At 45.4% G+C, this 17,149-nt stretch overlaps 1 pseudogene across 1 annotated transcript in view; it reads right to left on the minus strand.

The window, feature by feature from the left end:
* Positions 1–315: 315 nt before the first annotated feature.
* Positions 316–17,149, minus strand: part of LOC308435909 (dehydrodolichyl diphosphate synthase complex subunit Nus1-like) — a 106,058-nt pseudogene continuing 89,224 nt past the window's right edge. The window contains exon 3 of the transcript in view: positions 316–1,174. The product of the transcript in view is annotated as a dehydrodolichyl diphosphate synthase complex subunit Nus1-like (transcript). The remainder of the gene's footprint in view (positions 1,175–17,149) is intronic.

Consider the following 17,149-nt stretch of genomic DNA (forward strand, 5'->3'; position numbering starts at 1 on the left):
ACTGAGTTCCCTGGAACTGGAGTTCAGGTGGTTCGTTTTGGGAACCAAGCCCAGGCCATCTGCAAGAGCAGCTAGTGTTCCTAACCACTGAGCCATCCCTCCAGTCTTTCTTTTTTTATGTGCATAGATAGTTTTCATTTAAAAATTATTTATTTTGAGACAGGGTATCACCATGTAGACCAGACTGGTCTCAAGGCTTTTCTTTTCTTTTTTTTTTTAGGTGTGTACAGGGTTTTATAGGTACTTTGTAAACATCAGGGTCACTTGGGTCCTTTTCTCCAATAGCCTGAAGTCAAATTATGCAACCAGGGACCATTACTTTCCCAGACGCTGTTCACAAGCTGCATACTGCCGAAGGGCGGAGAAAAAGACCTCATAGCTGATGTTTAGGTGAGAAGGCAAAGAGATGATCTCAGTCAATCTGATTTGTCAGGAAGGAAAGCCTAACGTGCTGTCCACAGGACCAAGCTTCAACACCAAGTCAGGATCAGGAAAACCATGTGAACTAATCCAGCAGATCTACATCCAGATCTGCGGGCCTACTCTGCTGCTGAGCTACTAACTGGCAAAGGTCCTGGGCAGCTCTCACAGTGTCTGCTTTTCCATCTTCTGGGGTCAGCACCTTCACTTCCGAAGGGCAATCTAAAACCTGATCGTCTTTGTCCTTACTATTTGCAAACTCTGGTGAGTATTTGGAACAATCTTGGCCCAAAAGTTCCTGCTGTTGTTTTAAAATTTCATCCATCAATCTGGAATTATTTCTCTTGAATATACCTTGGTGGTCGTAGACGCTGATGTAGGAGATCCCCGTGGCCATACACCACACCACGAGGCTGGCGACGTCTGAGAAGCTGGCCTCCTGCACTTCCTCGGTGACCAGCAGGCCCATGTGCACCGGCAGCTTCTGCAGGGACCGTCCGTCCGCGCGCCAGCGCAGCCGGGGGTGGGTGGCGGCCGGTCCGGGTCCCCGGTGCGGGTGCCGGTGATGACGCCGGTTCTTGCAGACGGCCGGGGACTTGCGGAGCGTGAAGCCGAGAGGCGCTAGGACCGCGGCGGAGGCGAGGGGACAGCAGCGCCGCCAGATCCAGTTCCAGGCGCCGAAGCGAACGCGGAGGCTGGAGGTGAGCGTGCGGCGCGGACGGAGGAGCGCGTGCAGCACCCGCCACACCAGCTCCTACAGCCCCGTCACACTCCTGTGGCGCTCCGGCCCACACTCGCGGCGCGACGGGGTCTTATCCGCCCCAGCGGCCGGCGCGGGCCATGGCTCCGCGTCCCCCCAGTCCCCGCGCCCGAGCCCCTGGCCACTGCCCTCTCAAGGCTTTTCAAAATCTTAAAGCACACACAAAATTTCAGATATTATGCATCCCCCCCCTTTCACACAGAGTTACAAAAGTCATCCTCCTGTCTGTCTTCTGGGGTGTGTCTTGGAGCTTTTTGTTCTCGAGTCATCAGGACCCCGACCGCTCTTTCCTTGTAAGAGCCGTTGTAAGGTACATTTTTGGTTGTGAGCCTAGCCTTTAACGGCTGAGCCATCTCTCCATGTACTTTATGCTCTTTGTAACTATTAAGTTTTCAAGGCATACTATCAAACCTTGAAAAAATCAAGTACTGACTAAAAAATATATTCATATAGTTTTATGTAAAAATTATGTTAAAATCTGAAAAAAAAGTACTGACAAAAATGTATAATTTTAAGCAAAAAAAAGTTTAAAATCTGTACATTTATCTTTGTTTTGTAAAATAAAGTTGTTTAAAAAATAAAGAGAATATCCAATATAAAATAATAAAAAACCAAAAAATTAAAAAATTTAGTAATAACTAATCCTAAAAATAAAAAAAGAAACTACATTCTAAAAAAAAAAAAAAAAAAAAAAAAGAACCGTTGTAAGGGCTGACAAGATGGCTCAATGGGTAGTGCCACCAAACCTGATGAGTTCCATCCCTGGGACCAAAGAGAATCAACCCTACGAGGTTGACCTCTGACCTTTACAGGCGTGTCCTGGCTCATGTACAGCTTCCCATACCAAACAGAGAAATAAATGCAAACCCAAAACAAACAGGCTAACTTCTATCGGTCTTTACCTCCTGATGGGGCTTAAAGATGCTTCAATCCGTGGAACAGATGTTATCCACAGTGGGAAGGAGTGGGCTCAGCAGCTTAGGGTCAAAATGTGCCCGTGCAAGCAAAATGTGCAATACATTCATCCTTGAAAACGGGCACGTTCACAGCCTAGCCTGGCAACTCTGTCTCAAGACCTCATGCCGTTTCCTCCAGGGCTGGATCCCTGTTGAGGAAGTAGCAGATATGTCTGTATTGGCTTTACCGTACAAATGTAATGTCACATGATAGAGGTCATGTGGTCAGCTCATGTTACTGGAGGCAGACAGGGTCCCAGTCCTCATCCAGCTCTCTCTGGGATCCTTGGGTGCGTACTGACAGATGGCTTCAGTAAAACGGCAGGCGGTGGGATGCTGTGCATTTGGCTTAACTCTTGTATTATGTTAACTGGGTACCCCAAATTGCATGAGATTCCTGCATGTAAGGGGCTGAGGACCCCTGCCCCCAGTGGGTTTCAATTAGTAAATAAAGTGACCAGTGGCTGGGCAGTGAGACAGAGGAGGGACTTTGTTCTCAGGCAAGGGGACTGAGAGAAAGAAAAGGAACCACCAAGCCAGGAAAGCAGAAAGATCAGGTCTGAAAAGTTCAGGACAGAGAGACAGCCAGCATTTAAGAGTTGGGGATTGTGGCCCTGGAGGGCTGCAGGCTTGGGGCTGGGGCGGCCAAGATGAAATACAGGTTTTAGTAAGTAATAATTCAAAAATATCGGAGGGGAGAGTGTGTTACCCATGGGAGGTTTGGAAGTGCTCAGCCACTAAGCTGTTTAAGGCGTATTAAATATAAGGCTCTGTGTGTGTGCGTGTGTGTGTGTGTGTGTGTGTGTGTGTCAGATACTGTTACTACAGTGGGGTCTGCCTTGCTGTGCTGCAGGTGGAGATCTCCCCTGTGGGCATGTTAGTGGCCTACCTAGTAGTCTTTTCTCCCTCCCTGCTGATTGGATTTGGAGATTCCTAAAGTAGAGATTTGTCTCTGAGGTTCTCACAGCCTCACTGTACACTCAACACACACAATAGTGCCTGGACACCTATCATGTGCCAGATGCCCCACTAAGTGCCTTTGTGGTTTTCATCATCCGAAGCGAGTACTATTAGGACCCAAAGGGCTTATTTTAGTTTTCTGGATTTCGTCTTGCTATTTGAATAAGGGGGGGGGGGTGTCTTACTCTGTAGTCCAGGGTGGCTTTGAACTCATTCGTGTTGAGACTACAGCTGTGTGCCACGCCTATCTTCTTAGTTTTGAGAGGAAGAGAATGGTTAAACAGCTCTTGAACTCACACAGCAACCGAATGGCAGATTGCTGATGTGGGTTAGGGTATGTAGGGCAGGGGATAACTCTGTGGAGTTGATTTTTTCCTGTGTGGGTTCCAGAGACTGAATCAGTTTGTCAGCTTATGAGACAAGTGTTTTTATGACCTGAGCCATCTAACTCATCTGAGCCTCAGTACTTCTGAGGTGGTGTATGAGGAGGGTCTTGTTTGGAGCTGTAGTACCCGGACACTACCCCCTTTTTTCTTTAAAAAAAAAAAAATCGGAGTCTTTTTGTCCTTGCCCGACATTGTATTTTGAGAAAAAAAAAAAAAAAAAAAAAAAAAAAAAAAAAAAAAAAAAAAAGAAAAGCGGAAAGTGAATCGGAAAAGTAACAGAGGCCACAGTGCCACCTTGTGGCAAGAGCTCAGTATTACCATCTCGAAAGGCTGGGCCCTGGATCTAGTATTAACCAATTCTTTTATGACGGTGCTTGCTGAGCATTCCTCATGCATGGGCTAGTTTACTGAAGTCTCTAAGTAGAGAACAAAGTAGGCGCTGCCATATCTTCATTTTAGGGCTCTTGAGAGACTTGGGCTTGAGAGATTAGCAATTTCTTCATTGGTCAAGGAAAGAACAAGAGACCAGACACACAACGGAACCCTTGCTCCGAAGTTCACAATTGTAATCATTTTCTATGTTACCTCTGTTGCAAGCGGCAGCACAACTCCCAGCTTTAGATTCTTCTTAGACTCACATAGTTGCATTTCTTACTTCAGTGTGCCCCAGGTGAGAGGCAGAGAGCTGAGTTCAGACGTCAGCTCCTCTTCCTCTCCGCAGTAACTCAGGCCATGTTCCTCAGTTTGCAGGTGACAGGATGTTAAGCCTTGGCCTCCCTGCCCTATAGATCTTATAGGAAAAGGAAGGCTTGGAAAGCCCCAGATTTGATTTAAACGAAATTGTCCTTTTCTGGGGCTACAATGGAATTCACAACCTGGATAACTGGGGTGTTCCTTACGGAGGATCCTCCGACTCCGCACAAGTATCAGGCATAGGAGCCAGTGGGGGCCACTTTCATTCGACCCACTGCACCCACAAACCTAGTCTCCCTTACGTGTATTGAGAGCTTTATGCAGGAATAATGAGAAACCACCTCCGTTCTCACAGAGAACACCATTCCACTTTGCAAGGTGGCTTACAGGGACTTCCCCATATCAAACACATTTAAAATAAAATCCAAACTCAGATGGGATGGCCAGAATACCTCCACCATTCTTAAGGGATTCAAGGGGCTCTCTGTGGCTTTTTTTCTAACCTGGAAAACCTTCTACATCATCCTAGCTGTTAGGTTTGGATATGGTGATGGTTAAGGAGAGCACTGAGGTACATTGCTGGGCACTAAGAAGTTTGTAAGAACAGTTGTTAACACCACAGACAGACAGACAGACAGACAGACAAATAGCATGGCAGGGCTCTGAGGGAGTTCAGGCCCCAGCTCCCTAGAGAGACAGGTTGGTAGGGCATCAGGAGAGAATCAGTCATGTGGCGGAAGGTGGGGAAGGTGGGGAAGGTGGGGAAGGTCCACGCTAGTCTCCAGCCACGCTATCTGACTCTCAGGCTGGAGTCGGGGAAACAAGATGCTGCATTTCTTCCGTGTAGAATTATTTACCAGGTCAATCCTGTGCTATGTGTGCAATGCCCCTGCAGGCCAGTAGGGGGTGTCAGATCCCTTAAACGGGAGTTACAGATGGCTGTAAGCAGCCATGTGGCTGTTGGGAGCCAACCAATGTCCTCTGTAAGAGCAGAAAGTGATCTTTCTTATTTATTTATTTATTTATTTATTTATTTATTTATTTACTTACTTACTTACTTATTTATTTATTTATTTATTTACTTACTTACTTATTTACTTATTTATTTATTTATTTATTTATTTATTTATTTATTTATTTATTTATTTATTCAAGATATCCTCTCTTTGTGTAGCCCTGGCTGTCTTGGAACTCACTCTGTAGACCAGACTGGCCTTGAGCTCAGAGATCCACCTGCCTCTACCTCCCGAGTGCTGGGGTTAAAGGTATCCAACACCACAGCCTGGTTTAGCAGCAAGTACTCTTAACCTCTGAGCCATCTCTCCAGCTCCCATAGATGATTTATTTTTATTTTATTTTATTAGAGAAAGGGTCTCACTATGTAGCCTTGACTAGCCTGGAACTTGCTGTGTAGATCAAGCTGGCCTCAAATTCACAGAGACCCATCTGTCTTTGCTTCCTGAGTGCTAGGACCACCATCATGGCTCATAGATAATTTATTAACCTGTAGCCCATACATCTGTAGTCCCCTTCAGATCTGAATGCTGCTCTGATTCATCAGAGCTTAGCTTTTTGGTGGCTGGAGATATAGTTTAGTTGCTAGAATGAAGGATTAAGGACCCCAAAGCCTCAGGTAGCCTGAGAAACTCGACTTGATACCTGGGCTGTTAGGAAGTTTTGATGAGTACAAACCTCTGCTGGGATCTACCACTTTGAGACTGAAGGGGAGCTAACCTGCCGGTGAAATCTTCCACCCGTAAAATTTGCAAATGCTCTCCACTCACATGCGTACAGTTGCCAGTTCCATAGAGAGACCTCAGCCCCCAGTTGTTCTGATTAAAGAATTCAGATTCTGGAGATGCCTGCTGGCTTCTTGTTACTTCATGCTGCCCCATCGATTTCAACCTAACATTTCTCCATGTACAAGGCTCTGGGTCTGACCCCTAATGCCACATAAAACTGCATGTGCCTGTGATTCTGGCATTGGGATGGTGGAGTCAGGAAGGTCAGAGGTTCATGGCCATTTTCAGCAATATAGCAAATTTGAGGACCTCCTGGGCTACTTACGATCTTGTCAGAATGATGTAATATCTCTTCCCGGAAGACACGCTTCTGCTCCGCCTGGCATCAGGATTCTTGTTTTTTCCTTCTCCAGCACAACACCCCGGAAGAGAAATCCCAGTTTTGAGAGGTTGTTTCAATAGTCAGAGACTTAAAGGAAGGACACAGATAGCTTCTTAGGGTACCTCTATTTTTTTTCCCCAGCATGATTGCATTGAGAGGGATTGGAAGAAGAGCTCTGTAGGCTTATATTTTTCAAAAACCTACTTTTAATAAGGGTTCTCAGATGCTTTGACCCCCCTTCTAACTCACTGTTCAAAGGTCGGGGAGAAAAGATGGTGAACAGGACAAGGAGGGGGTGTGGACCTGTTTAGAAGTTGTTCTTTGGGGGCGATTCCAGTCTCCATTGTCAGGATAGCAGCAGTCCACTTCAGGAGTGTTGGGATAGCAAACGTGACTCAGCAGGAGCAGCATGATCACCAGAAACAGCCAGGACTCCCGCAAAACAGCAGCAGCAACCAGGCCCAGCTGGGACGCCAGTTCTTTGCTGTGCCTCTCAAGGAAGCGAAGAGCAGAGGAGACGCAAGACCAGCAAAGCACCGCAAAGCTGTCCGTTGAGTCCAGTTTATGCTCTTTCCAAACATCATGTGTCCTCCCGTGGGTCTTGAGTCTGCATCACATGACATCTAGAAACGCTCACTTCAGGGTCCTTTGATCAGACTCTGCAATGACGCAGGTTGAGACCTAAAACAAGCAGGCACCTGACCTTAGTCCCAGCATTCCCTCTCCCTGATGGCACCAAACTCCTTTCTCTATATGTTAATGAGCAACAGATAGTCACTGGGAATTTTAACCCAAACTTGGCTCTTTTCAGGATCTACTCACTTATCCTTCTTTCAAGCCAGTAGAGCTGGAGGCACGGGGCTGCCTCTTTCACCTGGGGTCACTGGTAGCTATGGCTCTTTGAGTCAGGGAGGTCTCTAAACTAATCCTGCAGCAGATTTTATGTCTTGTGTGCCCTATCAGGTTCCTGAAACTTGACTTGAGGGTCTCCCATGGGGTCTCAGGTAGCAGAACCAAGGAGTACCTGAATCTTCTGACACCGCCTCCGGAGCTTACTAGAAAACATTGCCAGACTCCAACCCAGCTCATTGCCAGATCCTGATTGTGTGGCCTCTCTACAAAGCTTCTGCATAAACCAGAAATATAAGGTTCCCCACAGTCTGACCCTGAAGTGGCTTTACTTCACTTATAAGAAGGGGGCCTCCCCCTCTGCCACTATCTCATGGTCTGACTTCTCCTCACAGCCTACACCATATCACCTGTCTGTGGTACTGGGGCCTGGACTCTCCTAAGCTATTTTGTCATATTAATAAAACTCTTCTAACAAAATCTTTTAACAAAGGGTAAAAATCTACCTCAGCATTCCCTTGTAACCCTGGGTACCTTTCAATACCTTCACTGAATTAAGTCATTTCCCATTTAATCAGAAAGCATCTCAGGGGTAAATTCTGTCCTTACAGAACAAATTGTTCTTTTCTTGGCTCTTTTGGTACCCTACAGGCTGATAATGGTCCACTTTCATTTCTAGTATCACCCAGGGAGTGAGTAAAACTCTCCAAGTTAAGTATATCTTTATGCTGGTTAGAAAGGTTGAAAGAGTTAATGTAACTTAAGAGATTGTTCACCAAGCTCACATCAAGACTCAACAGTCTTGGCTTATTCCCTTCTTTATTGCAGTGTAAAGATCCTGTATCAGCTCCAAGTTTCCATTCAACTTAGCCCTTCCTCCAGGATGAACTTAAGAAAAATTCATGCTGGGCTTGGGTGAAATCTCTATCTATCTATCTATCTATCTATCTATCTATCTATCTATCTATCTATCTACCTACCTACCTACCTATTTTTCTACTTATTTATTGTGAGCACCACTGAGAGGTCAAAGAACAATTTTCAGAAACCAGTTCTTTCAACAGGTGGGTCCTGGGGATTAAACTCAGGTTTAGGGGCAGAACCTTAACCTACTGAGCTATCCCACCAGTCCCTGGCTGACCTTTAGTTAGATACTACCTAAAGTCTTAATACTATACTTTACTTAGTGCACACGTGAGTGCATGTGTGTATGCATGCGTGTGCACACGCGCATGTGTGTTATGTATGCTGGTGGCCAGAAGAGAGTATCATACACCTTGGGGCTGGAGTTACAGACATTTGTGTACTGCCTGATATAGGTACTGGGAACCAAACTCAAGGCCTCAGGCAGACTATCAATCACATTCAACCCATCCTTCAGATTCGTCATGAGTTCTAGTCATTCTAACTGAGGTAAGGTTATCAGGCTGTGATATAAGTTCTTTTACCCAGCGAGTCATCTTTTTCTTCCTAGAACATTTTCTTACAGGAGAGAAATGTTCACAGCTTACTTGGGATAGCAGCCCACCTTTGGGATAAGCTTAGTCATATCCAAAACATTATTCCACTTATTTTGTTGCTCCAGCTATGTCCAAAGTTGTCTCTGTTCCATGAAAAATGTGGAGCAGTCATGTTATAGGTAGAGAAAAAAACATCCATATTGGACATCAGTAGGGGGCTGAGATGCAGGAGCTGATGGCGTCCATCTGCACATGTGTGTGTAAGCAGGGATAGGCCTCTGCTCTTGGCCTTCCCCAGCCATGATGTCCTCCTCCTCCGGTGCCTGATGAATTTTGGTCTTCAAAGGAGTTGATAGCATGTGATTATAGTGATTCCAAACCGTGTAAGGCCTTTACATAGGTCTTCACTTATACCAGGAACAGGCCAGGCCGGGGAGACGACATGGAGTGTAGAAAAGGTAGTCCCAGGCGCCAGAGGGCATCGCTGCCTCTGTTCTTTGTCTCTGTTCTAGATTTGTTTTTTTTTTTTTATGGTTGGACTGATTTAATATGACTGTATTAAAAATACTTCCTATGTCTTTGGGATGGAATTTGTCTATGCTCAAAGTTTGTAGTTTTGGCCTTTTTAGGATGTCCCAAAGATCTTGTGTGTTCTTTTCATATGTTTATAATAATTTGTTGTTGCTTTTGACTTTTTCCCCCCAATCTTTATACCTTGTCTTCAAGCCCTGATATCCTGCCCCTTCTACTCCACACTATACTTTCCAGTGATATTTTAATTTGATTTACTGAAATTTTATTTCTGGGTATTTCAGTTTGATTTTTCATATTATCTTTCTCATTACTGAATTCTACTTCTGCCCCCTGTGTCGGTCCCCTTACTCCAGTCAGGTGTTTGTGTTCCTTTGCAATTCTTTCAGGACTTTCTGTCCTCTTTGATTTCTTTGCTCATACTAACATTTTTCTAAATGCTTTGCTGGCCTTTCTTCTAAGCTTCTCTCATTGGTGGGGGACGTTACTCATCGATTGGTAGGTTTGGGGGAGACATACTGTTTGATTTCTTATGTTACCTGTGCTTTTGTGTTAGACCATTGTTTACTTTAAGAAATGAAGTCACCTTTCTTTTTTCAGTGAATGTGTTTGCAATGTTGAAGAGGTTGTAGAAAGGTTGAAGAGGCACCCTACTCTGTTAGACCAGTGGTCAGAACACTAGGCTTTATTCCCAAGACTCCTTTAAGAGAAGAAAACTGTCTACAACAATTACTCCCTAAAGGTGGACCCATTAAGAAAATAAAGTAATAATAAAATACAAAACAATTACTTCTTAAGTACTAGCAACGTTGAGGAGCAAAAAAACTATTAAATTAATAGAATTGTGTGTAGTAATACATTAGTTATGAGTGGAGAGAAAAATTAAAATAAGGAGAAAAGCATAGTAAGGCTAGTGAATTGTACTGGGGAGAAACAAATTTATTTTAGCTTACGGTTGTAGCCTGTAATCAAGGGAACTTGATCAAGGATCTCAAGATGCAGCTTGAAGCAGAAACACAAAAGAGTGATGTTCACTGGCTTGCTTCCTGCTTCTGCTCAGTAACTGAGCCCACCCACATCAATCATTAATCAAAAAATTGCTTCACAAATATGCCTGCAGGCCAACCTAATGGGGGCAATTTTTGAACTGGGTTTCCTCATTGGTGACTCTAGTTTGTGTTAAGTTGTGACAAAAACCAACCAGCAGGTCAGGTATTAACATAATGATTTGAGCTCCTTTCTAGGTCTGGTTTTTTTTTTTTTTTTTGGAAAACCTTTGCCCATCCTTTTAGCCTGTGGTGATGTCTACATTAGTGGTATTGTGTGTTTCTTGGAAACACCTTGTAAATGGGATCCTGTTTTAGAATCTAATCTCTTTGCCTTTTGTCTGGTAAATTGGATCCATTGATATTCAAAATTACTACTGGAAGATGTGGATTAGTTCCTGTAATTTTGTTGACTTTTGTGGTGTTTGGCATTTTCTTAGTCTTTATTTGTTTAAAAAATATGCTAGCATTTTTTTTCTCCTCAGCTTCTTGAACATGTTTATCATTCCTTTCCACCCCAAGTACTCCTTCCGGTATTTGTAGAGCTTGCTTCAGGTTCATACATTGCTGTAGCCTGCTTTCATCATGGAAAGCATTTTTCCTTTCCCCCCTATCCACTGTAATCAGTGGTTTTTCTTGACATAGTAGTCTGGGTTGGAAATTGTGGTCTGATGAATTTCAAATACATCCTTTCACGTTAGAGTTTCCATAGGAAAGCCAGCAGTTGTTCTGATTGGTGGATATTTCTTTATAGATAACTTGGACCTTCTTGCTTTCAGCACATTTCCTTTTGTTCTGAATGTTTAGTGTTTTGACTATTAAATCTCATGAAGAGGTTTTTTTTTTTTTTTGTCTTGTAAATGTGGTGTTCTACCTATAAAAACAAAGTCTTTTTTTTTAAAAAAATTATTTATTTATGAGTACACTGTAGCTGTCTTCAGACACACCAGAAGAGGGCATCAGATTTCATTACAGATGGTTGTGAGCCACCATGTGGTTGCTGGGAATTGAACTCAGGATCTCTGGAAGAGCAGCCAGTGCTCTTAATTTCTGAGCCATCTCTCCAGCCTAAATCTAAGATCTTTAAAAGATGATTTTATTGAAAATATTTTGTATTTTTTTGGCATAGAATTCTCTTTCTTCTATGTCCATAATTTACAAATTTGTCTTTTCATAGTGTCTCATTTCTCATTCTCCTTTCATTTTTTAAAAAATTTAATCATTGACTTTGACTGAATGATCCAATTTCTGCTTTGTGTTTAAATCCTGATATTCTGTCTTCTACATGGTGCATTCCATTGGTGAGGCTTTTTGCTGAGGTTTTGTTTGACTTTCTTTCCAGTGTTGGATCAGTTTTGCTTTTTCTCAGTATTTCTATTGAATTCTATTTTTATATCCTGAATTAACTCCCTCATTTCATTAAGTTATCTGTATTCTCTTCATTCAGGAGATTATTTGAGAACTCATTCACATGTTTATTTGTGTCTTCATTTAGGAGATTATTTGGGAACTCATTCACATTGTGTGTGTGTGTGTGTGTGTGTGTGTGTCTGTCTGTCTGTCTTTGAGTTCTTCGACCATTTTGAATTCTTTGGCATCTCACCTAAGTCCCTGTCACTGGTGACCATTACTATTGGGGTGGCAGATTTCAAGGAAACAGGTCTTGTGTTATTTATGCTGAGACTTGCCTATCTGGACCTAGCTTTTCTTTTTGGGATGCCTGTGTTGAGTGAGCATTTGCTTCAGTGTTTGTTATTTCCTCTGCTTGGTACTGGTATTGGTTCTCCTCAATGTTGCTTGAATTCTAGTAGTGGAGACATTCTGTTGGTTCATGGATGGAGAAATTGAGGGTGTTTTGGCTTAGCTACAGCACTGGCATGGTCTCTGGCCTCATGAACCAGAGTCAGTACCAAATGGTGGGGTTTGTGCTAGAGGTGGTAGTTTCATGTGGTCTCCGACCTTGAGATCCTGAGTTGAGCAGTGTTATAGGGGTGTGTGTCAGAGCCATGACCCCTAACTTCATAAGTCAGGGTGCTCATGATAGACTATACATGTATGCCTGATGTGGCTGGATTGAACACCCTCTGGCTTCCCCAGTTGGGGCAGGAGTGTCCTCTGGGGTTTGGGAGGGGATCCCACACCTCTGGCTTTACCAGATAATTAAGGACAGAGTGGAAGAACTGTGCAGCAGGCACCTCTAAAATGCTTGGCTGGGATGGGCCTGGGGTACACAAGGGGAGTCCCAGACTCTTGTACCCTCTTTGGCCATGGAGAGTGTTCCGGGCAGCAGAAGTGACTGGGGGAGAGGAAGGTCTTGAGACTTTTGGCTTGACTGTCTGGGGAGTGTATAGAGTGTGGTGGGAACACAGATCAGCAGGTGTAGACAGCCAGAGCCCTCTTCTGCTGGGATAGCCTCACACAGAGTGCATACGAGGGTGTGGAGGTTCCAAGACCATCAACCCGTAGAGTCAGGGTAAGCCGGGCAGTGAGACATGGTTCAGGAGGGGACACAGAGAGGGGAAGGTCTCTAACACAGGAAAGGGAGAGGAGTCCCTAAGACTTGTCTGGCTGGATGGGGTGCGAGGCAGGCGGGAGAAATTCGCTTACTCTAGGTCTTGAGGATGCATCATAGTTAGGAGCACAAGAGACTTGAAAGCGAATTTCCCATGATAATTTTAGGGGAGACAAGACGCGGAGGGCCTCTGTAATAAGGGAGATGTCCCAGCCTTGGAGTCAGAGAGCTCTTTAGATATTATAATGGTTTGGGGTATTCTTGCCTTCCACCATGCTACCAAGAGCTGCTTAACAAATCAGAGTGGAGCCCACAGGAGAATTCAAAACATAAGTACTAAGCCCCAACTGTGTTGGGCTGAGTTCTTCCTCAGCTGGGCTTTGAACCTATTGCTTCTTGTTTCTTTCCTGGGACCAAGTCCTGCAAAGCCAGGATGCTAGTCCCTGCTAGGAGCACCTTGGAGGTTATTTCTTTGCCTTAGGTGAAGTAAAGGTCTCTCCCAAAAAATTCTAAATTAAAAAACAAAAGCTCTGGGCTGATAGGTCACTTGGTTCAGATAAGTCTTGCCTGTGAGAAGTTTCTCGGGGGTTTTTTGTTTGTTTATTTGTCTTGTTTGTTTGTTTCCCTCCAGACTGACATCCAGGTTGAAAGTGTAAATAGGCAAATTTACTCTGTTGCCTATTTATGTCCACATCTACTGCCATTATTATGGACCTCATGGGAATTTCCTACCACCTGGAAGACTAAATCTGGAATTAAATCCCTAGGGATGGCTCGGCCTGCAGTGCATCGGCAGAGGATCTGAGAACAGTTAGTGCTCAGGAAGCAGAAGTATGAGAATCGTGGAGACACAGCACAGGGGCTCAGAGAAGAGGAGGAAAGTTATGGGAGCTCTAGAAGGGCAAGAACCAGCTGCCAGGCCTCAGCTGCCAGCCTCACCTGCCAGGCCTCACCTGCCAGGCCTCACCTGCCAGCCTCACCTGCCAGCCTCACCTGCCAGCCTCACCTGCCAGGCCTCACCTGCCAGCCTCAGCTGCCAGCCTCACCTGCCAGGCCTCACCTGCCAGGCCTCACCTGCCAGCCTCACCTGCCAGGCCTCACCTGCCAGGCCTCACCTGCCAGCCTCACCTGCTAGCCTCACCTGCTTCCTCTTTTCCCAGCATTGGCTCATCCAGGCCTCTGGACAGAGCTTAGCCTGGCTTCTCACAATGGGTATCTTGCTCCTGGGCCACTGCCAAGGGCTAGGCATAAAAAATGGACATGAGCCTCATGGCCCCGGCAAGACTGATACAGGAACCATCAAGTTCAGTGTGTCTTAGTTACTGTTCTATGGCTGTGAAGAGATTCCGTGACCAAGGCAGCTTATAAAAGAAACCATTTAAATGGGGGCTTGCTTACAACTTCAGAGAGTTAGTCCATGGTCATTATGTGGGGTGCACCAGAGGAGAGCCTACCTCTCTGCCTCACACGACACCACCAGAAACTTCCACGTCAACCATGGGTGCAGAGTTAGTGGGGAGCAGGAGACTGGGGTGCACAGCGGAGCAAGGTTCAACAACGATGAAGTTGGTATTGTGCAGATGTGACGCTAATGAGCATGAGGGGAAACTCTGAGACACAGTGCGCTTTCTGTCCCTATACTGAAATACCTGGGACAAAGCCACTTTATCTGAGAAAGGGTCTCACCGTGCAGCCCTGGTTGTCCTGGGATTCGCTGTCTTCACACTCACTGGGATCCTCCTGCCTTCAAGGCCTGCCAAGTGCTGAGATTAAAAGCCTTCACCACCGCCAGTCGTGGCAACTTTATAAAGAAGAGACGTTTATTTAGGTCACAGCTCTAGAGAGTCAGAGATATTGTGCCATCAATAACTTAGCTCTGGTTTATGGGAGAGGGAAAGAAGAAATCACATCCTGAAAAACAGGAAGTGGCTCCAGAGGGGCTGGAGACTCACAATCTTCTGGAAGGCTTGTGGCAAGAGACCTTGTAAGAGCTCCGCCTCTTAAAGGCCCACTCCCTCCATTTGCCACACGAAGAGGCCAAGTTCCTTCTCCACCCTTCAGTTTCCAGGCGTTGCTATGCCTTGTCAGCAGTAGGAAGCCATCTGGCAAAGGGAAGGTAATTTGCAGAGGCTCAGCCTTTCGTCAGAGGGAAGATGGAGGAATGGGAGATTTTCAGTGAGAAACAATAGCTTAAGGCATCAGTCAACCCTGAGATAATGATGACCCACCATAAAAGAACCTTACCTAACCTGGGGGGTTCCCTTTGGTATAGGAGATTGCCTGGCAGTCTGTTTCACTTTCCTTCCCCAGCTCACCTGTACCATTTTAAGCTCTCAACCAGGGCTCTGCAGACCCTGTTACTCTGCTAAAGGCCAGCAGGGGGACTCAGTTGCTGCCTAGTCCTATGTATTCTTGGGCCTGTGTGTTCCCATCTTAGAGACCTGGACTGTTCTGCATAGGTCTATCTTTTCATCTTCAGTAGCAAAACCAGGCCTTTTCCCCTTTCAGCCTTTAAAGTCCTCTTTCTCATTACTAGGCCTCCTGCGAGCGAGGAAGAAGCAGAGGAACTAATTACGGAGACTGGGTGACTTTGCCCCGAATCTCCAACCTTTCCCAAACATCTGCCCCACCGGCCAGAGGCAGCCAGAACCTGCTGCTAGTTCTTCTTGCTCTTTTGAGAAGCCATCAGAAAGCATCCACAAACAACCGTGATTGCCTTAAAGCGGAGAACAGCACATTTTCCAATTACAGCCTGGGTGATTACTCTGGCTTTTAATTAATGGAGTGTGCATCTGTTTGTGGAGACCCTTTTGAATGTGCTTTTTTGGAGTTCCTTAATTAGTTACAAGAAGCTGCAGGTGTTCTGGCAGGAGCACAGTGGACCTGGGACAGCTTCCAGGAGAGACGTCTTTAATGTAAATATTTAGTCATCTGATGATAAGGCTCGTTTTTTTAGAGTTCTTGTTCCTGTTTGGTGTGCAAGCAGTGGTGTCTGAAGACACGCCTAGGCTTTCGTTTGGATTGTTGACAAAATAAATCGAAACGAAAGAGACCAGTTTTCATCATGGCAAACACTTATCTGCAGTTAGACCATTCCCAGGATGACAAGTCATTCTCACATTGTCACCCTGAGCCTGCTGCCTGGGGCTTTGTTTTGTTTTGTGGTGAAGACATGCGGATGTAGGTGGTGGGATGCTGCTTGGGTCGCATTTGATACCTGTTATTCAGAGGGACACCGCAGGAAACGAATGAGTGGCGATTGTCCTGACAGTGTGGATGAGTCATGAAGACTAACCCTTCTGCATCAGGTTATGGTTATGAAAAATTGGCGATGTTGCTTCTTCTTGAAGTCATTACCACCTCTGGATTTGCGTGCTGATGTTGCCACGTGAAAGATGTTCCAGGCCGAGGTGAAAGCGTCCGTGATAATTGGATGTACGGGCGTCAGAGGGTGAGGACTGAGGGGAGGGCACACTGTGCTCTGTGGGTCTCTGGTTTGAAGGTGAGGTGTCACCGGGCCATCTCCCCCATTTACCTACATGCTGCCTTTGGCTGCCTTTGTCATGATGGTAGCTATGGTTATAGTTAGCATCTGGTTCTGCATAAAATGTTGATTTGCTGTGGTGTACTGGGCAAAGCTCTGATGTCTGTTGCCTTCCTTCTAGGCTTCTTTCCAGTTCTATGGGTTAAAGCAAAACTTTCCTCTTCTGCGTGTTTAGATGAGGCATTGTGGCAGAAAATTTTACTAGTCAATTTTGTGTTTCTACTAAAAGCACATCCTGTGTAACAGGAAAAAGGAAGAAGGTTTTATTTAGTCCTTGATGTTTTCTATGCAAAGGTAGAGCCACTGAAATAGAACAGAGCTTGGATGTTTCCTGTTTCCTATTACCACTGCGCACTAACCTGCTTTGTCATCTTCAGGACAAAGAGGCCCTTTCTTCCTGGAGAATGGGAGTGGTGGGCTGGGGAGGGTAGAGGGGAAGCAGGGCAGAGGGAGGGCCGAAAAGGTGGAGGAAGAGGGAGGAGCTGGGTGGGTGGTGGAGGAGGGAGGGGCTTGGAAAGATGGAGGGGGAAGGGAGGAGCTGGAGAGGGAAGTTACTGTATCTTCCTGCTTCTACCACACCCTGGTTCTGCCTATAGGATAAGAGGAAGCTCTCCATCCTGTAAATAATTTATAAATCTTTATTTCTTAATTTTCTTTTAAGTTTAATTTTATTTATTTTGTGTGCATGGGTGGGGAGCCCATGCTACCAGATGAGCATAAAGAACTGGAGAGGTGGAGTGTGCTCAAATGCCAGGGATCTCAGAGATCTGAGACAGCAGGAGTGGGGTGCTCCCTCTCTGCCTCTAATGCCTGCTCTGGAACTTAACCCCAACTGAGGTGACTATGGCACCTAGTCAGGTAGCACAGCACCTGGGATGCCTCTCCATGCTAATGAGGCATCTCAGTAG

Source organism: Micromys minutus, assembly GCF_963924665.1.
Source record: "Micromys minutus genome assembly, chromosome: 24".
In the NCBI taxonomy this organism is placed as follows: domain Eukaryota; kingdom Metazoa; phylum Chordata; class Mammalia; order Rodentia; family Muridae; genus Micromys; species Micromys minutus.